General features: G+C 58.1%; 1 protein-coding gene across 4 annotated transcripts in view; it reads left to right on the forward strand.

The window, feature by feature from the left end:
* The first annotated feature begins 5,903 nt into the window (after window positions 1-5,903).
* The window catches only part of LOC148055335 (maestro heat-like repeat-containing protein family member 7), a 48,925-nt gene continuing 33,535 nt past the window's right edge, over window positions 5,904-21,293 (forward strand). For 2 of the 4 annotated variants that reach the window (XM_087761224.1, XM_087761227.1), the window contains exons 1-4: window positions 5,904-5,978; window positions 9,489-9,648; window positions 9,994-10,078; window positions 13,554-13,700. The gene's annotated coding sequence lies outside the window, so the exon portion shown is untranslated. Of the gene's footprint in view, window positions 5,979-9,488; window positions 9,649-9,993; window positions 10,079-11,352; window positions 11,404-13,388; window positions 13,701-21,293 lie in introns of those variants that run through there. The other 2 variants (XM_087761225.1, XM_087761226.1) reach the window with 2 other exon arrangements.

The following is a 21,293-nucleotide window of genomic DNA, read 5'->3' on the forward strand; positions in this document are numbered from 1 at the left end:
CCTTCCTTCCTTCCTTCCTTCCTTCCTTCCTTCCCTTCTCTTCCCTTCCTTTCCCTTCCCTTCCCTTCTTTTCCCTTCCCTTCCCTTCCTTCCCTTCCTTCCCTTCCCTTCCCTTCCCTTCCTTCCCTTCCCTTCCTCTTCCTTCCCTTCCCTTCCCTTCCCTTCCCTTCCCTTGCCTTCCCTTCCCTTCCCTTCCCTTCGCTTCCCTTCCCTTCCCTTCCCTTCCCTTCCCTTCCCTTCCCTTCCCTTCCCTTCCCTTCCCTTCCCTTCCCTTCCCTTCCCTTCCCTTCCCTTCCCTTCCCTTCCCTTCCCTTCCCTTCCCTGCACTCACGATGAGGCGCAGAGCAAGGAGACCACTCTTTGCCTGAAATGCCAGGGGGTTTACAGCTCCAGAAACACTTTTGAGGACACAAATCAAAAGGGATACAAGTAGACACAGGATTTTATTTTAGCTTACTTGATTTTACTTTATTTTATTTTCTGTCTTCTTATGTTGGTTTATGTTATTTTAGTTTAGTTTCTTTCATGTGATGTTATTGTATTTGATTTTATTACATTTTCTTTGGGTTTAATTTTTATTATTTTATTTTATGTTGGTTAATCTTACTTTACTTTACCTTGCTTTATGCGTTTTTATTTTATTTTGTTGTTTTCTTTTCCTATTACTTCATTTCACCTGATTTTATCTGAGGCTATTTTGCTGAATCTCTTTCAGAGCCGATGCTCACAAGCATTAACACAATGCGCCTGTGTAGCCAGGAGCAGGCTGATGTGTTCTTCAGTGTAGTTGGAAAAATCCTGCCCTGCAGTGTGGCAAAGGAAAGCCGCAGAAAGGAGCAGCAGGAATACGGGCCAAGCAGTCCCTCGTTTCTCAACAGTGCAGAAGAACTTGAAGAAGGAGGATGGGTCCCGACCACCCCCAGCAAGGTAGAAGAAGAAGAGGGGTGTGGTGCCCTGGGGTATTTTCACAAGTAGGACACGTGTCGATGACAAGCACACCTTTTGCCTTCCAAAACTTGCTCCGCTGTGCTTCTTGGCCAGGGAGGCAGGAAAAGCGCTCTCCTGCTTGGATCGCATGCAGGGAGAGCTGAAAAGCGGCAGCTGCGGAGGGCGCAGCAAGCCTGGAGCCCTTCCAAGCACAGGCTGTTTTGCACAAGCAAGAACACCTCGGGAAACGGAGCCAAGGCAAGAGCAGAGCTCGCTCCTGCTCCAAACCTGCAATGGGCAAAAGAGCCAGGGAGCGCCAGGGCACGAGCGGCGCCTCGGAGGTGCAAGAGCAGCAGGCAAGAGCTGAGCCCAAAGGGCCCAGAGGAGCCCTGACAAGGGGCTGAGCTCAATGCTGTTAGAGAGGAGAAGCAGCAACCCCGCGGGGGCCACCCTGGGCGTCCGCCCTGCGAGTCTAGAAAGCGTCCCCCCCCCGCATGCGGGGCACAAGGGCCACCTTCGTGGAGCAGGAGCAGCAGGCACCTAGCCAAAATGGCCCAAAGGAGCCCTGGCAAGGGGCCGTGCTCAGTGCTGCAGAGGAAGGCAAAAAACCCCCGAGGACACTTGCTAGCCCAGCGTGGGGGAAAAAAAGCCTTCCTCCCCCCAGCTGCAGGGCACGAGAGGCCATCTTCGTGGTGCATGAGCAGCAGGCAGTAACCCAGCCAAAAGGGACCAGAGGAGCCCTGGCAAGTGCTCATGCTCAATGCTGCAGAGGAAGGCAAAAAACCCCCGGGGACCAGTGCCAGTCTGCCCCGGGGGAAAATTCCTTCCGGACCCCAGCGCCGCCGGCGACCGGCTATTCCCTGAGCACGTGAGCAAGACCTGCCTCCTCGGCCCACAGGCTGCTCACGCCTCCCAGGAGATGCTCAAGCCCGATTCTCCCTCCACCTGCTGCCACCTCAGGGCCTTCCCAGAGGGGCAAAACGCCCGCGGCCTGATCCATCGGGAGGCAACGATCCTTCCTGCGCCTGGCAAGGCACCAGTGGCTGCTCCAAAGCACCGGGACCCCCGCCAACATCTCTGCATCCCATTCCTCACGGCTGCTGCCACTGGCTCCGCAGGGGATGAGGACGGCGAGCTCTGCAGTGCTCTTCAAGAAGGCATTCCCTTGCTCTTGCCACTGCTAGCCAGCTGAAAAGGCCAGCCAGCCTCGGGAACCTCCACGTGTTGGTGGTTCTTCTCGTCTCCTGCAGCCTCGGCCAGCCTCCTCCGGCCTTCCTCCCTCCGCCCTCGCCAAGTAATTCCACCGCCTCCTCAAGGACTTCCTCTCGCACTTCGTCTTCGAGCTGCCCCCAGGCCAGCTATGGCAGCGGGCCGCGGGAGCGTGCTGCCTTTTATACTGTCCCGGGGCATGGTGACTGCTGCGTTGCCGGGTGGTGGCACTGTGACACGGGGGGGACGGGGCCCCCCCTGCGCAGCCCCGCCCGCCGGCCCTCCGCCCAGCATCCTTCCCAGGAAGGCCTTTGGGCTGCTGGCCCCGAGGCAGTCCCTGGGCCCAGGAGGCTCAGGGGGCTGTCCCTGCCCTTGCTGGCCATGCACCGGGCACAGCTGCTGGGCGTCCCGCTAAATACAGCTGGACATTCAGACTGCGTCGTGAAGGCTCTTTGTACCATAGCCATTCATTTGGTTGTGGGGATGCCAGAGGTGAAAGCAAGGCTTTGGGTTCCCTCTGCGTGAACTGTGCAGAGCCGTAGAGCACGGGCAGGATGGCCTCACCGCTCCTGACCGATGCACCAAGGGACATTTGCTACTCCCCTGCTTATGGTGAGGTCTTCTTCTGGGAAAGAAGTCCCAAATTGTTTTCTCTTCTTGACCCTCTTTTTCCTTGCACTCAAGAGCTTTTCTCCTCCTTTGGCCTTCACCCTCAAGACCTTTCCTGAAAGTGACGGCAGCCCTCTCAGCCTTTGTCTTGCTCCTGCTAGTCGTCTTCACCTCAGCTAGATAGTCCTGAAGGATCCCTGGAGGTCCCTGCCAACTCAACCCTTCTCTTCTCTTCTCTTCTCTTCTCTTCTCTTCTCTTCTCTTCTCTTCTCTTCTCTTCTCTTCTCTTCTCTTCTCTTCTCTTCTCTTCTCTTCTCTTCTCTTCTCTTCTCTTCTCTTCTCTTCTCTTCTCTTCTCTTCTTCTCTTCTCTTCTCTTCTCTTCTCTTCTCTTCTCTTCTCTTCTCTTCTTCTCCTCTTCTCTTCTCTTCTCTTCTCTTCCCTGCACTCACGATGAGGCGCATAGCAAGGAGACCACTCTTTGCCTGAAATGCCAGGGGGTTTACAGCTCCAGAAACACTTTTGAGGACACAAATCAAAAGGGATACAAGTAGACACAGGATTTTATTTTAGCTTACTTGATTTTACTTTATTTTATTTTCTGTCTTCTTATGTTGGTTTATGTTATTTTAGTTTAGTTTCTTTCATGTGATGTTATTGTATTTGATTTTATTAAATTTTCTTTGGGTTTAATTTTTATTATTTTATTTTATGTTGGTTAATCTTACTTTACTTTACCTTGCTTTATGCGTTTTTATTTTATTTTGTTGTTTTCTTTTCCTATTACTTCATTTTGCCTGATTTTATCTGAGGCTATTTTGCTGAATCTCTTTCAGAGCCGATGCTCACAAGCATTAACACAATGCGCCTGTGTAGCCAGGAGCAGGCTGATGTGTTCTTCAGTTTAGTTGGAAAAATCCTGCCCTGCAGTGTGGCAAAGGAAAGCCGCAGAAAGGAGCAGCAGGAATACGGGCCAAGCAGTCCCTCGTTTCTCAACAGTGCAGAAGAACTTGAAGAAGGAGGATGCTCAAGCCCGTTTCTCCCTCCACCTGCTGCCACCTCAGGGCCTTCCCAGAGGGGCAAAATGCCCACGGCCTGATTCCAGTATTCCCATTAGAACTGTGCGAACGATGGCATTGCTCAGTTTTTACTACGCTGAATCAAATCCATTCTATTCACAACATATGCTGTCTTGTACTGCAAAATACATAAAGGTAATGTTTGGAAAATTACTACAAGGCTACATTGTTTAGAATGAATCAGCCATCAAAACACAAAGGCCACTTCAGGCAATGTCTCTACCCCTAGTATTACAAATAGCTACCAGGTAGAGTACTTGAGTGTCGGAGAAAGAACAGTCATAGCCTAGACACGTCCAAGTGCAAGTCTCCTTCAGTGAAAAAAATCACTCATCTGACAAGGAAATAACAGAAATGTCAGCAGCAGAGTCTTTAGAACAGTGTTTCTTTGTGGGAGCCCAAGCCCTGTGTTCAGATATCTACCATATCTACCTTATCCCCACACACGGGTATTGCTTTGAGCTTTGATGCCAGCAGCATCTCTCCTCTCCTTTCAGGGCAGCATTACAATACCAGGAGAGGGTGCCATCCAGCCAGAAACGCAGGATGCATTGACAAGACAGCGCTAAGCATACGCATTGAAATTAACCCCCAAAACAAGGCCATGTTTATAAGCACAACGCTGTGGCGTCCAGAATTACTAGGTAGTGCCTGAAAGCACTGCAGCAACTCCTGCAGCAATCTGCCCAAAGTCTACATGCAGAGCCACATAAATTCAGGGGGTTTTGCTTGCAAATGCTTCATGGGTACCAGGATGCTGCTGTACTGTCTTTCTGAGACTCCCTGTAACTCATCCGTCTACTTTATTTCTTGAGAACCAACATCAGAAAGACATGGCAAAACCACAAGCTGATGACATCTACTAATTGTGGTGGAGAGGCGTATCTTTAAGGCGGCTGGAAAACAGGAGCAGGCAAACAATGCCAATGTAGCTGAGAGAGAACTGGACTGCGTGAATACCTAAATGACAGCATTAATCCTCTAGGCAGGATTGCATTTGAATAGCTGTCATTTTAGTCAGTACACCCAGTTCCCGGTCCTCCATAAATCTCAGCAATACAGAGTTAAAACTGGGAGCACAGAGACCAGCTTAGGGTAAAAACAGACTTAGAAAGTGTCCGGATGATGTGTCCAGAAAGCCAAATCCTCATTACCTTTAACAGAGAATGCAACTGGGGGGGAAAGGGGAAGGAAGAAAAGGTGGCGAAAAGGAAAAGGGTGGGCACACAACTGAAAAAGAAAGGAGCGCAGTTATCGCGAAGACCAGCGCAGCCCCCCTCGCTCTTTGATGCCTGCAGATGCCTGCGTTCAGATGGGAACCAGCAGAAAAACCCTGACAGGGCTCCTTTTCACTGTCCTCCTCCCTGCGTGCGTGCTGGGACCTCCTCGTTTCCCCGAAGGCCTCCCAGACTCCCAGGGGGTAGCAAAGAACTGCACCTGCAGAAGCAAAGGGGCGGCCGTGCCTCGGCTTCGGAGAGGCCCAAAGCCGCCCTGGGCCCCAGCAGCCCCTGGCGCCCCGGCATTTGCTTGGCCCCGAGGCCCCGCGGGGCCTGCCAGCACCGGGGACCCCCGGGGACAGAAGCCAAGGACAGCGGTCAGCCCCCGTGGGGAGAGGGACAGGGCTCTGTCCCCCCTTCTGGCCGCAGGAGGACGCCCTGGGCCGCGCCAGCACAGGGCGTCTCTCCTCCTCAGCGCCCGGGGGCAGCGAGGCCTGAGGGAGGCCCTGGGTGCCGGGCTCAGCCTGGCCGCTGCCAGCGGCTCCCGGCACGCAGCTCCTCCTGCCCAGGGCGGTGGCTGGAGCACAGCCAGAGCCACCCTTTGGGAAAGCCGTGCCGGTGCCCAGCAAAGCCCGGGCAGCTCCCCCCCGGCCCTGCCCCCGGCCCTGCCCCTCGCCCTTCCCTCCCCTCCCGCCCTGCGCAGGCCCAGCCCCCCCAGCCGCGCCATTGGCCACGGCGGAGCCAATCGGCGGAGCCGGAGGCGGGCTGTCAGTCAGAGCCGGGTGGGGCGGGGCCGGAGGGGGCCGAGGCCCAGGGGCCTGAGGAGAAAGGGGCGGGAGCCGGGCCGGGGGCAGCCGGGGCCCGGGGGGAGCAGGGCCAGGCCAGGGCCAGGGCCAGGGCCAGGGCCAGGCCACAGGGCCAGGGGAGCTGCAGGAGCAGGTATGTGCCAGTGGGGATGGGCCTGGGGCAGGGGCCTGGAGGCCTCACCGCCCACGGGCCCCGCCACGGCCCAGTCCCCAGCCCTGGGCCCGAGGGCTCAGCCCCAGGGCCAGCCCCAGCAGCAGGGTGGGAGCGGTTCCTGCTGCTGCCCCCAGGGTCGCCAGCCCCAGCCCTGCCAGCTGGAGGTGGGTGTTGGATGTCCGCAGGGCAGGGGAAGGCAGAGTGGCCTCCTCTCTGCAGGCGGCTCCGGGCTTTGGGGCAGGCATGCTGTGGTGGGGACAGGCCAGGGGCCTTTGCTGTCCCCTCCTGTGGGTCTGGTGCTGATGGACAGCCCCGCCTCTGCCGACAGCCTTTGAGAAATGGGGATTTCCAGACACGGAGCTGTTTCTGCCTCCTGGTGGGAGCACGCGCCGGGGCGTTGTTGGCAGAGCAGCCGGTGGGGAGCGCTCCTGGTTGGAGGCAGCTCCCTTGGCAGATGCTTGTGCTACCGCCAACCGGCCCAAAACCTTTCTAACGCCAATTTGGCATGCAGAAAGCAGGCCTTCTTTATTGCAGCGCTGGATGAACGGGGGATACCTCTGCCCAGCGTGCATGCCGTAGGTCACGCCAGCAAAGTGTTTATCAAACTTAAAACGCACATACTCCTTAATTTTCCGAGGAAAGTCATTGATATTACAATTATTTCCCAGAAATCATTACCATCTTTCCCCTCCCACCGGAGCATGCGCTGTTTGATTCTGGGGCTTCTTTCGGGGGTCCTTGGTGGTCGTTCTCCTCAAATTCCAGCTGTCTGCTTGTTGACCTCGTTGTTTTTTTCCACCTCAGCATGCTGATTTGGCTGTTTCCTTTTGTTAAGAAGACAGCTGACACTCGCCAGTGTTCAGGGAGTTTCTTGGTTTCTGTTCAGACTGCCCATGATCTTTGTGCTGAGCTCACTCTTTGATTCAGAGATTCCTTCTTACCTTACAGGCCTCTCCTCTGTCCTTGCTTTCTGCGGGCATGCTGATTCACTTCCTTCCTAGCTCTACTCTGTCCTTGGGAGCTGTCAGTTGTTGGTGACCAGCTTCTTCTAAGCAGGCCTTGATGATGAACGTTTTGAAGCAGGCCTTGGTAATGAACTCCTTTTCTGAATCCCACAGGTAACGCTTGTGCCCCTCTCTGGGCCCCAAGGTGGGATACCTGCCTGTCCCCCCACCCAAGCTGTGCTGCGGGCTTCTGGGAAACGGGGGTACCGAGGGCGGATGGTTTTACCACAGCCAGGAAGGTCCGGTAACCTGTCAGGGACTTTTTTTTTTCCTGGTGCTTGCAGTAGCAGGTTATTTGTTTTTGTCAATGTATTTATTTCTGAGGAAACTTCACCCAGGAAAGCGCAGCGTTTAGCTCTGGTTGCTCTCTGTGTGGATTGTGCCTGTCCTCAGCCAGGCACACAGCAGCTTTCAGAGGAGGAATGGGACTATTCCAGGGTGAGGTGAGCAGTGGGGATCCCAGGCCTGTTGTGTGTAAGGCAATCAGGGGAAAATGTGCGGTTAGAGCTGCCTGTGTTGCTTCCCCCTTGGATTGCAGTGCTCCCCTCTAGTTCTCTGTAATCCTCACTTCTACGAGTCGGCTGCATCGGGTTTAAATTTCTGTAAGTACACTTTGCAGGTGTTTCGACTTGGTTCTTTCCAGGTTTGAAAATTCCGTGTGCAGGTCTCTCTACTTTCTTCTCCCCTCTGTCCCACAGAACCGTATGTGCCTGCAGGGGCTGCAGAGTCTGTGTTTGCTCCCCGTGGTGAGGAAAATACGGGCATGAAAAAGATAGCGATTCTGAAAAGACCCCTTTCTTTGTGCTCCTTTTCACATTCAGTTGCCTGTTGTGGGTTCTTAAATGATGCGAGTTACTCTGAGTCTTAGCAATCCCTTGTTTGCACGCCTGTGCTCAGGAGGTGCCTCAGAAACTCTGTTTGGGCGTGGCTTCTGTCGGACAAGTAACCGTAGCCCTTTCTGGAAAAATGGCTCCTGGGTGAGTTAGTTCCTCAGCCATAACGGCAGGGTTTCTGTTGGCATCTGCAAGAACTCAGGAGCAAACCCTGCTGACGGAAACCGTCAGGAGAAAAGGAAGGCTGGAGAGATGAGAACAGATCCGTAGAGCTGCGCTGCTTTCCCTCGATGGTGTCACACCTCCTGGCACGGCGACTGGGTAAGGGTGCTCTCAGGGTGTTTTGTCACCGTTTCCAGTGCTCACCAGCAGAGAGCCGACGGCCGTGGGGGAAGGGCAGGACCCCCTTCTTTGTGCACCCCAGGATCTTGTCACGCTGCCTAAGCTCCTGCGCAAGCAGAAGTGGCCTGCAGTCGACTTGTTGAGGGAGGCTGGGGTGGGCACGAGGAAGATGCCGGGAGCAGCCTTCCTTCAAGTCATCAAGGGGGGATGTAGGGAGCAGAACGGGAGTGACCTGCTGCCACTGCCGTATGTCTGGCAAGCTGGAGGGGAAAGGGAGGGCACGGATGCAAGAGGTGGGATGTCATCTAGAGCGGGTTGTGGGAGTGAGGGTACCCGTTGCGTCACGGTCTCCAAAGAGAGTCGCTGCTCAGCTCTGTGGCTGCCTGGATCCTGCTGCAGACACTGATCTGGCATCACGCTTCCCAGGGTCGATACTCGACCTTTCCCCCACCAGTCTCGTATCTGTATTCCCATTGCGCTGCCTTCCAGCACATATCTGTGCAGCACGGCTCCCCCTGAGCCTCACTTCCCCCAGGGCAGAGCGGTACAGAGCTGTGAGGAGCACGCTCAGGTCTACGAGGGTTCAGGAGTGCAGGTGTTAACTGCTACTCTAGTCCAAGCCAAAAGCAGCCTTCTCAAAACGCAGGGGGCTGGGAAGTTTGGCGTGTTAACAGCCGAGAGGTCTGCAGAAGGAGGAGCTGGAGAAGCCAGGGGATGTGCAATGCTGCCGTCAGCCCAATGGCAGGAGGGAGGTTATTCAGTCCTTGGGGTTGGGCTGGAAATCTGCAGCCTGCGGTGTAACGTCCTGTGCTGGGATTTGGTAGTTAGCACTCATCATCCAGCTGATCAAAAGCAGACCCTTTCTGCAGGTGTTGGTGGCAGCTGGAAAAGAGAGATTGGGAAGACCTTGCTTTTGAAAACGTAAGCCAGAGCAGAAGCCTTGTCCTGTACCTGTGTTGTCTTTCACTGCAGTTTTCACATCTGAGAGAGAAGAGGCATTTGGCTGACGGTTTGTAGGACTGCCTCTTTTGCAGATTAAACATCCCTTGTCAGCATGGAAGAGAGCTGGACATGGACAAGCAAACACTTGGGGCAGCTGCAGCGTAGGGATGGGGGCAGTCTGTCATATTTCTGTCAGGCTCAAAAGCTACAGGATGTTTCCATTGCAAGAGGCGAGTCTGTTGGGAGCTCCAGTCTCCCAAATTCCAAACCCCGTGTGTGAAAGAGTGCTGAGCCCCGTTGTTTCTTTCTGCTGCTCTCTAACGCAGTTTCTCTGGCTTTTTCTTTGGTTGGTTTTTAATGCCTGGTAGGTGTCCAAGCTCCGTTCCATCAAGGCACTTGCAAACCTGCCACTTGCCCAGCTTCTGCTGGGGGCGAAGCCAAAGGGATGAAGCCTCGTGCTCGTAGCAAGCCCCAAGCAAAGTTAAAGCACTGAGAAGTTCCCCCAGTCAGCCCGGAGCCAGAGTGCAGGTATGGAAGCTGCGATGAGATGGAAGAGCCTGGAAAACAGTTCATCGGCAGGAGGCGATGGAAGAACGGGCAGTGTGGGTGGCACCTGGGGTGAAGTGACAGGCTTAGTTTCGTGTCTGGATCAGTAGTGTACTTGCACATTTACTAAGCCCCAGTGCAGAGCAGAAATTCTTGTTGCTCATCATGGGCGCCGGAGTGCTGTTCCTGCTCTCTCCTCCCCGGTGCATGTATTTAATCTTTTGCATATATGCAGGGCCTTGATAATGCTCCTGGGTGGGCAGCGTGTATGTGAATGGCAGGTTTTCTGCATAGTTGTGACTGATGTTTCTTGTTTCTTTTGAACAGGAAAATCTTGATAGGTACTCCCCAGGAACTGCAGAAATGCAAGGACCTGATGAAGAAAGAGGTGCCAATCAAGGAGGGAGTGTAGGTTAGTTCTGGTGCGTGGGCAGTTGGCTGATGGGTCGGGCTCAAAGGGTTCTAGTAAATGGGGTTACATGGGGCTGGCGACCAGTCACTAGCGGGGTTCCACAGGGCTCCATCTTGGGGCCAGTGCTCTTCAATATCTTCATAAATGACTTGGATGGAGGACTTGAAGGTTTGTTATCAAAGTTTGCCGATGACACAAAACTGGGAGGAGCCGTTGAGACTCTTGAGGGCAGAGAGGCCCTGCAGAGGGATCTGGACAAATCAGAGAGCTGGGCAATCACCAACCGTATGAGGTTTAACAAGGGCAAGTGCCGGATTTTGCACCTGGGACATGGCAACCCTGGATGTACGTACAGCCTGGGGAAGGAGAGGCTGGAGGGCAGCCCCATGGAGAGGGATCTGGGGGTTCTGGTTGACAGCAAGGATTTTCAGGCACCAAGGCCGGCTGCCAGGGGTGTGTGAGCAGCTCCTCCCCAGCATGGAGACGGGCATGGGAGAAGACAGTGCCGTTCCTGTTGGTGTGTCGCAGGTGGCAGTTGGTGGAAGCTGCTCTCAGGGCCTGTAATTCGGAGCTGTCGTCGTGGTACTTGGTGGGAAATAACGAGGGAGGGAGCTAAGTCATGAAAGGCCATATTAACTCGATGTGTGAAGGGAGGGAAACAACTTTGGGGTGTTAAGGAGACTGTTAGTTGCAATGAAGGCAGTGAGTGAGGTGATCCTTTGAGGAGCTTTCTGGATGGGTCAGAAGGGGGCAAGACTGCATGTAAGGACAGAAAAGGTTGTGGCAGTAGCTGAGCCCATCAGATCTCAAGTAGGAAATGATTTGGGCAATATCTGGCGAAGTTGGCGTCTTGTACGTGTGTCACAGCCTGCGTAAGGCCTGACTGCTGGCGAGGAAAGGAGTGTGAAAGGAGTGCTGGAGTGCCAAGGAATGGGGATGGAAGGGATCACAGGCTCATTTCTCAGTTTTCCGTGGGCTATCTGTATACCCCATGTAACTCATCTTGTGTTGAGGAAGAAGTGCCACCCTTTTGGGGAAAAGAGGGGGAAAAGAAAAAAAGGTAATCTGTAGCAGAGCTTGAACTTGGAGTGAGATGACCGTGCTTAGTCTTACCATTCTGGAGTGTTAAAAACATTTCCTTGAAACACTTTCCCAAAATAACAAGGCATGACTTTCTGAAATAGCTGTTTTCCTAGGAGCTGCATCTGAGCTAAGGCAGCTGAGAGCGTCTTGCCTGCTGTTAGTCACCGAGGCTGATGACAGGTCAGCCAGCAGTTCCGGCAAGGACAGAACAAGATAGATACGTATGCTTCTCTGTGCTGATGGTAATTTCTGGACCGTGTCTTGCATAAGTTGGTCTTTTGGTTTTGCAGGTTGTAGGTTTGGCAGGATCTAGTGTGTCATGGATGTGATGGTAATAACAAAACCCAGTTGGATGGGGTTGAGAATCAGAAAGGTAAAAGTGAGAAAGAAACTCGTGGGCTGAGATAAAACCAGTTTAATAATTGAAAAGAAATTTTTAAAAAATATTGTAGGGAAAAGAGAAAAAAAAACCAAACAGAGAGAGGAAAATAAAGCCCAAGAAAAACAAGCGATGCAAATGAAAGCAATTGCTCACCACCAACCGACCGACAGTCAGTCGGTACCTGAGCAGGGTCCCCCCTGCCACTCTCCCCCTCAGTTTTATTGCCGAGCACGACGTCATAGGGTATGGAATATCCCTTGGGTCAGCGGGGGTCAGCTGTCCCAGCTGTGCCCCTCCCAACTCGCTGTGCACCTCCACCCTGCTCGCTGGCGGGGCAGCGTGAGGAGCAGAAAAGGCCTTGATGCTGTGTACGTACAGCTCAGCAGTAACTAACACATTGGTGCATTCTCGACAGTATTTTCAGCAGAAATCCAAACCACAGCCCCATAAAAACTGCTTTGAAGAAATTTAACTCTCCCAGCCAAAGCCAGTACAGTAAGGCATTTTGGATTTCATGTAATTTGCAAGAGTGCTTGAACAGTTTAATGTTATGTTGAGGTACAGTAGTTATAATGTCATCAGAAGAAAGTGAAGGCAAAGAAGATGAAGGCGGCAAAGATACTCAAAAGCATTATAACCTTTGGCAGCAGAAACACGTCATTTACAGTTTCTATGAACAGTTTTCCTCCAATGTGGTGTTCTTTTCCAAGATTTACAGATGACATTTTGCTATTTCCACATCAGAATTCAGTGATTTTAGCATAAACCTCTCCAGTGAAATGTAAGAAAAATGACTGATGTATCCTGGAAAGAAGTGTCATTACATAGACTGGATAGTTTTACTCTTGTAGTTTACAGTTCTCCTTAAAACATAGGCATGTGTTTTCAACTTGTGCTCTGCAGTGGTTAAAAAAACAAACCAAACAGAAAAAAAACGCCCTTGAAACTTTCTTCTGAAATGAGAGGGGGGTGAGATATCTTACATTTTCTGCTTTTTCCGCTCTCCTGCTTTCTCTTAAACTTGTTTGTATCACTCTCATAGATCCCTGGCTTACTCTAGAGCCAAGGCAATGTAAGATATTTTTGGGGGGCCTGGTCTTCTCCTGTCAGGCAGAGATGTCCATGTAGAAGTGCTTGGTCGCAGAGGCAAAAGGCCTAACAGGCAGGTGCATGGGTAGTGATGGTTCTCCCTTATCAGCAGTACTGTCGGTCCCGTCAGGGAGTAATGCTTTGGAGGGGTTTCTGATCGGTGGTAATTGCAGAATAATGACATGATTATATTATTATATTCTATTACATTAAATACTACCTGTGGCAGTCTGAGGGTATGAGAAGAACAAAGATTTGGGGAGGGGAGGATAATTTTAATTTGCCGTAAGTTTTAGTACAACAGCGTGTTTGTGTGTCAGTGCCAAGATGGTCATGGAGTTGGCAGCTGAGATTCTGTACTGGAAATCCTTTTGTTCTGGAGCTGAAGCCCAAATCGCCCTCTAACAGTCTTAGTCGGACTACTGAATCTGGCAGTACACAGTTTCTTTTCTTAAAACTGCAGATAATTAAGTTAGGGGGCGAGCCTGTTTGGAATTTTAGGAGTGTGGGGGCAGAGGCCAGCTGGGGGCTGGGGTGCTCAGGGGAGGGGGCTGTTTCTGCCCCGTGCCCTGGGCCTGGCGCTCCCAGCTGGGAAAGGGTTTTCCAAGCTCCTGCTGGAGGGAGCCAAATGTGGGACCTGTGGCCGAGCTGGGGGACAAGAAGCACACCCGGACCTGTGGCAAACCTGCCTCTAATCAGCTTTTCCCAGCTGGAAACTGCCCAGGAGTAACTGTGAGTGTTGCTGTCCTCCTTCAGGAAGCATGGCCCGCCCCAAGCACAGCCAGAGCTACGCCTGTGCCAGGAGAAGACTTCAAGCAGAGCCGGGGCTGATGGTGACAGGTCCCAGCAGCTGTCCAGCTCAGGAAGATGCAGGTAAGATGCGACAGAGGTGACCGTGACTGACTGTCACTTCTCTTGCAGGAGCAGGATTTCACAGCAGAAGGGAGGCAGGACGAAATGCCCTTTGAGGTCAAAAAGTGCATCAGGCACCTGGCGCAGTTGCGATGACAGCAGAGGAGGAAGAGAAGGAGATGCAGGTGACCCGGCTGGGACACTGCTGCCGCCGAGGTAAGATCTGCCAGAGAGAGCCAGAGACAGCCACTGGGAGGTGGTGGAGTGGGTGAGAAAGGCGCCTGGGAGAGAGGAGAGCACGGGGAGATGGGAGACAGGGATGGTGATGGAGGGGAAAAAGCTGGGATGTTGGAAGTGAGGATGCTTCTGCTGCGTGGGTGCTTGTGAGGTCACCGGTCTCTGAGTAGCTGTTAGCGTCACAGCACGTCCTGGGCTTGTGCAGGTGCTTGTGGTGTCCCGTGTTGCTCAGTAGCTTTCTGGGTATGAGAAGTCCCCTTGCTTGTGACACTTCTTCTGATCTCACTGATTGCTGAGCAGGTGATAGGGCGAGAGCAGGCCCCTGGCTTGTGCAGCTGCTTGTGGGGTCGATAACTCCAGTTTTCACATCTTTTCAGACAAGAGGCAGTTTACAGTACTGACTGTTTTGCAGATCTTCTGCTTCTCTGTGCCCTGCTCTCTGTCCCTGCCTGTCCCTTTCTCTCTCCCCTTCCTTTTTCCTCTCCTCCTTTTCCCTCTATTCCTCTCCCTCAGCCTGCCTGTATTGCTCCATACCTCTGTCCTCCCTCCTGCCCTCCTCTGCTCTCTCTGTCCCGCTGCTCGTCACCATGATCTGGGACACCCCCTGCCCCCTTCCCCTCCATGCCCTACTCCCTGTCCCTGTGCCCACTCCTCACCAGGGGTTTCCTTTCTCCACCCGCTGCCCAGCTCCCTGCCCCATTCTCCTCCTCTCTCTGTCTCTCTCCTGTCCCTCTGTCCTGCTTCTTTCCCTCTCCGGGCACCCCAACACCCTATCCCACCCCTGTCTGCCACTCTGTCCCTCTCTCTTCCTCCTCCCTGCCCCACCGGGGTGTGGGACACAGGCAGACCGAGGGAGGAAACCCCGGGGCCTGCAGGAGGATCGGGCCCAGCCAGGACGGTGAGGCAATGTCCCAGCAGGGTGAGACCGAAGAAAGGAGCACCCCGCAGCATGCTGGGAGGTGTAGTCCTGGAGCACAGAGCTGCAAGGTGGCCATGTTATTTCAGGGAAAAGCTGAGAACTGTAGTCCTGAGGCACTCAAGATGCTGGTCAGAAATCTTAGTTCCTGGGGCATAGGAATGCAATGTAGCCATGCTCGAAAGTCTTTGAAACCCTGCCGGCGTCATCCATCATCAGAGATCAGGAACTGTAGCGAGACTGACTCCAGGAACATGCAGATCAGTAGACAAGCATCAAGAATGCTGCAAAACTAGAGCTGCTTTGCAAAGTTGGCCTGTGATGAGGAGTGGGTAGCGTGGGTGGGAGTGATCAGTCAAGTGGTCTGGTCCCTGACCGACTGAAGGGTACAAGAACCCTGTGTAAAGGCACACTGGGGCTGCCCCAGTTGGGCTGGGACCCGGCACGTGCGTGAAAGAATCTTGGCCCCTGTATTTGGACCCTTTGCGTCCTAGCCTCTGGCCTCGGTCGGCACGGGCCGTTTGCGAGTTGCTGGTGAGAGCGGCTGAGGGCTGGCGTGTGGGCAGGGGTTTTTGGTGGATGAGGTCCGGGCAGCGCCAGACGAGGCCATAGAGGGGGGCCGAGCGAGCCGTGCAGCCGTTGCAGCGGCAGCTGCGGGATCTCGGCACGCAAGCCTTGGCAGGCGATGGCCGCTGGCCGGCCACGGGGCGAGCTGCGTTTTGCGCGCTCAGGCTGTCTCTGCCTGGCCCCCTGGGGCGGCCGCGGCTCCTTGCCAGGGCCGGATCCAGCTGGCCGGCAGTGATGCTGGTGCTGGGGCGGTGCTGGTGATGGCGGTACCGGGGCGGTGATGCCGGTAGTGGGGCAGTGCTGGAGGCCTGCGTCCTCCCGGCGTTGGTGCGAATCAGTGTGGTTTCTCCCACGGGCGCCTGCCACCCGGAGCGATGCCCCGTCTACCCATCGTCTGGGTGGCCATCCCCAGCCCAGCTCAGCCACCCGCGGGGTGGGCAGAGGCTGCGTTAAACCCCCCCCCACCCCCCCCACCCCCGCTGAGCAAATGGCCGCAGGCAGAGAGAGGCGCTGCAAAGCGAACAGGCAAGCCTTTTAATGACGGAAAGAAGAAGCGGGGGGATGTGGGAGAGGGCTGGGGATGGAGCGGGTGGGTGCAGGTCCCTGCCTGCGCATCTGCTCTGTGCGTGGGTGGTAGGGGGGACGGTGCTGGAGCGGTGGCTTATGGGTAGCCGTAGGCGTCGGCTATCTGCATGTCGATCTCCCTCTGCACAAAAAACTGCAGCTGCCCCAGTGTCATCTGCAGGGCCGCCCGCTGCCGCTCCTCCTGGGCCAGCTTCTTGAGGCGCTCCCGCTCGGGCCGCTGCTCAGGCGTGATGGGCACGGACTCCTGCTGCTCCTCCAGCGGGGTGGGCCTAGCCCGGGGCCAGCGGGAGTCAGGCGGCAGCGCGGAGTCGGCGGGAGGGCGCGGCAGGCGCGGCGGCATGTGCAGCTGCTGCGGCAGCCCCTCCCGCGGGGTTTGGCCCCCCGTGGGCGAGAGGCGCAGCCAGCTGGGCCGCTTGGGTTTGGTGGCAGCCCCGGTGCGCGCCTTGCTGCTCGATGGCGCCGCCGGTGCCGTCTCCTTCTGGCCGTCAGCTGGGGCCTCGGAGGCAGCGGGCCCCTCGCCGGCTGTCGGGGCAGGGGGCAGGGGCCTGGGGACCTTGGGGGGCACGCTGGGGCCGGCCTGGGGCTCCGGCTGGGGCGGTTGGCGCACGGGCCCCACCGCCTTCACCCTTTGCCCCAGCGGGTGGAAGCTTTGGATGGAGGCCAGCAGGTGGGCCCTCAGGTCGGAGCGGGGCGTCCTCGGCCCCCGCAGTGTTTTGGCCTGGACCTTTTTGCGCAGCAGCCTGTCGTGGGGTCGCATGGCGCGGGGATGCGTGCTGCGCGCCTTCTCGAGCAGCAGCGGGCGGGGTGGGCGGGTGGGCGGCGGGGGCGGGGCGCTTTGCCCCCCGGCGTCCCCAGGGCTTCTGGGTGGCTGGAGCACCGAGGCGGGCCCATTGGTGTCCTCAGATGCCCTGCGCTTGGTGGCGCCCGCTTGGTGCGCGCCGCTGCCCACCTGCTGCCCGCTGCCACCCGCCGCCTCGCCGTCCCTGTCCGGCTTCCCCTCCCGCGGGGTTTTGGAGTGTTTTGCCACGCGGCACACCACCACCTTCTTCTTCTTGGGCGGCATGTTGTCCCGCGGGGAGGTGTCTTGCGTCTTGGGGGTGCCGGCCGGCGCGGGGCGCTTGGCCTGCTTGCCGCCCGCCTTGCCCGATCTGGGCACCACCCGGCAGGAGGTGACGCCCGGCGGCAGCGGCAAGCAGGTCAAAAGCACGCGGGGCTGCCTCCGCAGCGCCTCCTGCACCTCTTGGTGGGGCTTCCTCTTGGGGTCCAGCGAGGGGGATGTCGGCAGCCCCGCCCAGGAGGGGTCGGCGTCCCCTAGCATGGCTGCCGCCGCTTGGTGCTGGGGGCAGTCGCCCTGCGCCCTGTCCTGCGGGAAGCTGGGGAGCCGGTTGAGGAAGGCGGTGCTGTCGGGGCCGCCGGGGCCATGGGGGTCCTCGGGGACATCGGGGGCGGTGGCCTCGCTGTCCCCCAGCATGGGCGCTGCCGCTGGCTCCTTGGTGCCGCCGCCCCCTGCCCTGTACTCGGAGAGGTGAGGGAGGTTGATGAGGGAGGTGGTCAAGTCGGGGCCGTCGGGGCCATCGGGGACGGTGTCCTCGCTGTCCCCCATCCCCGCCACCACCGCTCGCTCCTTGGGGCAGCCGCCCTTCGGCACGTACTGGGAGAGGTCGGGGAGCTGGTGGAGCAAGGCGGTGAAGCTGGGGCTGTCGGAGATGTCAGGGACGGCCTCGGTGCCGTGCGCGGTTTGGAGGCAGGCGAGTGTCTCGTTGATGTTGGTGTCACCTGGCTGCTGAGGAAAGGCCTCGGCGAAGGTGTGTGGCCCCTGCTGGGACAGGTGCACGGGCTTCTGCAGGGCCGCCAGGGTGGTCACCGCTGCTGAAAAAGCAAACCAAGCCAAGGCAAGCCCGTGGCGCTGCAAGGTTTCCTGGGCGCGGGCCGCGCGCCCGCGGGCTCTGCCACCCGCAGCTGCTCACCTTTGGGCTTGGTGGTGGTTGTGCCGGTCGGCGGAGCCAGGGCAGGCTGGTGGGGGCTGGCAGCAGGGTGGCTGTCCTGGCTGGCCACTGCATCCTTCTTGAAGGCCCCTGGCGGCTTGTGGGCAGTGCGGGGCAGGGTTTGGAGCACAGGGGGGCCTTGCGGGCAGTGCTGAGGCGCGGGGCGGCGCGGTGGCGGGGGGCCGGGGCGGGCGGGGCCATGCAGCAGGCAGGAGCCTGTGGGGTAGAGGGGCTCCCCCTGGAGCACGGCCCACGGCCCCAGGCCCATGGGCTGGTGGGGCAGCAGCGTCCCCGTCAGCACCTGCTGTCCCCAGCCATAGGCAGGGGGACAGGGAGCAGGCCTGGTGGGGAGCTGCGCCCCGTGGGGGAGCTGCACCACGGGAGGGAGCTGCACCTGGTGGGGGAGCTGCACGAGACGGGGGAGCGGCGCCATCGGGAGGAGCTGCACCACGGGGGGAAGCGGCACCACGCCAGGGAGCTGCACGAGCTGGCCCGGGGCCCCCAGGGGCCCCGGCACCCCCTGCCAGACAGTGGCCTGGGCCGGCTGGGAGGTGACAGCGTGCACCCGAGCAGGCGCGCGGGACAGCGGCAGCCCTGGGCCAGAGGAGGGCAGCACGCTGGCAGTGCCCGGTGGCGGCATGGCCGGGGCGCTGGAGCTCCCGCTGGGCACCTCCGATGCCGTCGGCAGCCGGAGAGGGAACCTGTCTGTTGGGGGAAGCAGAGAGGAGCAATGGGGTGAGAGCTTGGCGGGCAGAGGCGGCTGGGGGGCTACCTGGAGGGCAGGAGCAGCGGGAGGAGCGGGAGCCTGCTGCTGTACCTGCCATGGCGCTTGGTCCGGGTGGGGTTTGTTGGGGGCAAGCAGCCCTCGTCTCCACGGCGCTCATTCCGCCAGCACCTGCTGCAGCCAGCCTTGCGCTGGGTTGATTTTTCCTACTGCAACAGCTGCCCATCTCAAGGATTGCCCATCCTGCCCATGCTTTCCTGTCCTGAAGGATGGGTTCCCACCCCCACAAGGGTTTTTCATCCCAACGGTGGTTTGCCATCCGCATGATGGCTTCCCATCCCAAGGGTGCTTTCCCAGCCCCGGGATGGTGTCCTAGCCCAGCGGTTGCTGGCTCTCCGTCAGCCTGTCCCTGGCTTTTTGGGGCCCTGGCTGCTGGGACCCTCAGGGCACGTTACCAAGAGTCCCGTCCTTAACCATTTCATCAACCAGCCTTTAGAGGATAAAAGTGTATTAGGTTGGTTTGTGGAGAGAGGGGGCGGGGGAGAGAGAGAGAGAGAGAGAGAGACGCGGAGTTCACGTGATCCCCTGCAATGTGAGGAGGTAGTGGAGTTTTCCTGGAGGCTGTGGTATTGCTCACGCTGAAGGAAAAGAAAGGACAGCACAGCCCGGCCCTGGAAAGAAGGACGTTGCTTCCGGGAAGCTTAGAGCTGTCCGTGACGGAGAAAGGATCCCCCGGGCCCAGCAAGATAACGGCAGCATCCTAGCCCCTCTGCCACGTCTTTGAAACCCTGCCGGCGTCGTCCGGCCTCAGAGATGAGGAACTGTAGCGAGACGGAGTACGGGGAGATGCGGCTCGGTAGACAAGCAGCAAGAATGCTGCAAAACTAGAGCTGCTTTGCAAAGTTGGCCTGTGATGAGGAGTGGGTAGCGTGGGTGGGAGTGATCAGTCAAGTGGTCTGGTCCCTGACCGAGTGAAGGGTCCAAGAACCCTGTGTAAAGGCACACTGGGGCTGCCCCAGTTGGGCTGGGACCCGGCACGTGCGTGAAAGAATCTTGGCCCCTGTATTTGGACCCTTTGCGTCCTAGCCTCTGGCCTCGGTCGGCACGGGCCGTTTGCGAGTTGCTGGTGAGAGCGGCTGAGGGCTGGCGTGTGGGCAGGGGTTTTTGGTGGATGAGGTCCGGGCAGCGCCAGACGAGGCCATAGAGGGGGGCCGAGCGAGCCGTGCAGCCGTTGCAGCGGCAGCTGCGGGATCTCGGCACGCGAGCCTTGGCAGGCGACGGCCGCTGGCCGGCCACGGGGCGAGCTGCGTTTTGCGCGCTCAGGCTGTCTCTGCCTGGCCCCCTGGGGCGGCCGCGGCTCCTTGCCAGGGCCGGATCCAGCTGGCCGGCAGTGATGCTGGTGCTGGGGCGGTGCTGGTGATGGCGGTACCGGGGCGGTGATGCCGGTAGTGGGGCAGTGCTGGAGGCCTGCGTCCTCCCGGCGTTGGTGCGAATCAGTGTGGTTTCTCCCACGGGCGCCTGCCACCCGGAGCGATGCCCCGTCTACCCATCGTCTGGGTGGCCATCCCCAGCCCAGCTCAGCCACCCGCGGGGTGGGCAGAGGCTGCGGTAAACCCCCCCACCCCCCCCACCCCCGCTGAGCAAATGGCCGCAGGCAGAGAGAGGCGCTGCAAAGCGAACAGGCAAGCCTTTTAATGACGGAAAGAAGAAGCGGGGGGATGTGGGAGAGGGCTGGGGATGGAGCGGGTGGGTGCAGGTCCCTGCCTGCGCATCTGCTCTGTGCGTGGGTGGTAGGGGGGACGGTGCTGGAGCGGTGGCTTATGGGTAGCCGTAGGCGTCGGCTATCTGCATGTCGATCTCCCTCTGCACAAAACTGCAGCTGCCCCAGTGTCATCTGCAGGGCCGCCCGCTGCCGCTCCTCCTGGGCCAGCTTCTTGAGGCGCTCCCGCTCGGGCCGCTGCTCAGGCGTGATGGGCACGGACTCCTGCTGCTCCTCCAGCGGGGTGGGCCTAGCCCGGGGCCAGCGGGAGTCAGGCGGCAGCGCGGAGTCGGCGGGAGGGCGCGGCAGGCGCGGCGACATGTGCAGCTGCTGCGGCAGCCCCTCCCGCGGGGTTTGGCCCCCCGTGGGCGAGAGGTGCAGCCAGCTGGGCCGCTTGGGTTTGGCGGCAGCCCCGGTGCGCGCCTTGCTGCTCGATGGCGCCGCCGGTGCCGTCTCCTTCTGGCCGTCAGCTGGGGCCTCGGAGGCAGCGGGCCCCTCGCCGGCTGTGGGGGCAGGGGGCAGGGGCCTGGGGACCTTGGGGGGCACGCTGGGGCCGGCCTGGGGCTCCGGCTGGGGCGGTTGGCGCACGGGCCCCACCGCCTTCACCCTTTGCCCCAGCGGGTGGAAGCTTTGGATGGAGGCCAGCAGGTGGGCCCTCAGGTCGGAGCGGGGCGTCCTCGGCCCCCGCAGTGTTTTGGCCTGGACCTTTTGCGCAGCAGCCTGTCGTGGGGTCGCATGGCGCGGGGATGCGTGCTGCGCGCCTTCTCGAGCAGCAGCGGGCGGGGTGGGCGGGTGGGCGGCGGGGGCGGGGCGCTTTGCCCCCCGGCGTCCCCAGGGCTTCTGGGTGGCTGGAGCACCGAGGCGGGCCCATTGGTGTCCTCAGATGCCCTGCGCTTGGTGCTGCCCGCTTGGTGCGCGCCGCTGCCCACCTGCTGCCCACCTGTGGGCAGAGGCTGTATTAACCCCCCCCCCCCAATCACCTGTATAGAACCGTTATGAAATGCGGTTTTGTCTCGACATTGCTGCTGTGGCACTA

This window comes from Nipponia nippon, unplaced genomic scaffold (genome assembly GCF_047370975.1).
Source record: "Nipponia nippon isolate SJK-2023a ecotype South Korea unplaced genomic scaffold, ASM4737097v1 scaffold_23, whole genome shotgun sequence".
Classification (NCBI taxonomy): Eukaryota; Metazoa; Chordata; class Aves; order Pelecaniformes; family Threskiornithidae; genus Nipponia; species Nipponia nippon.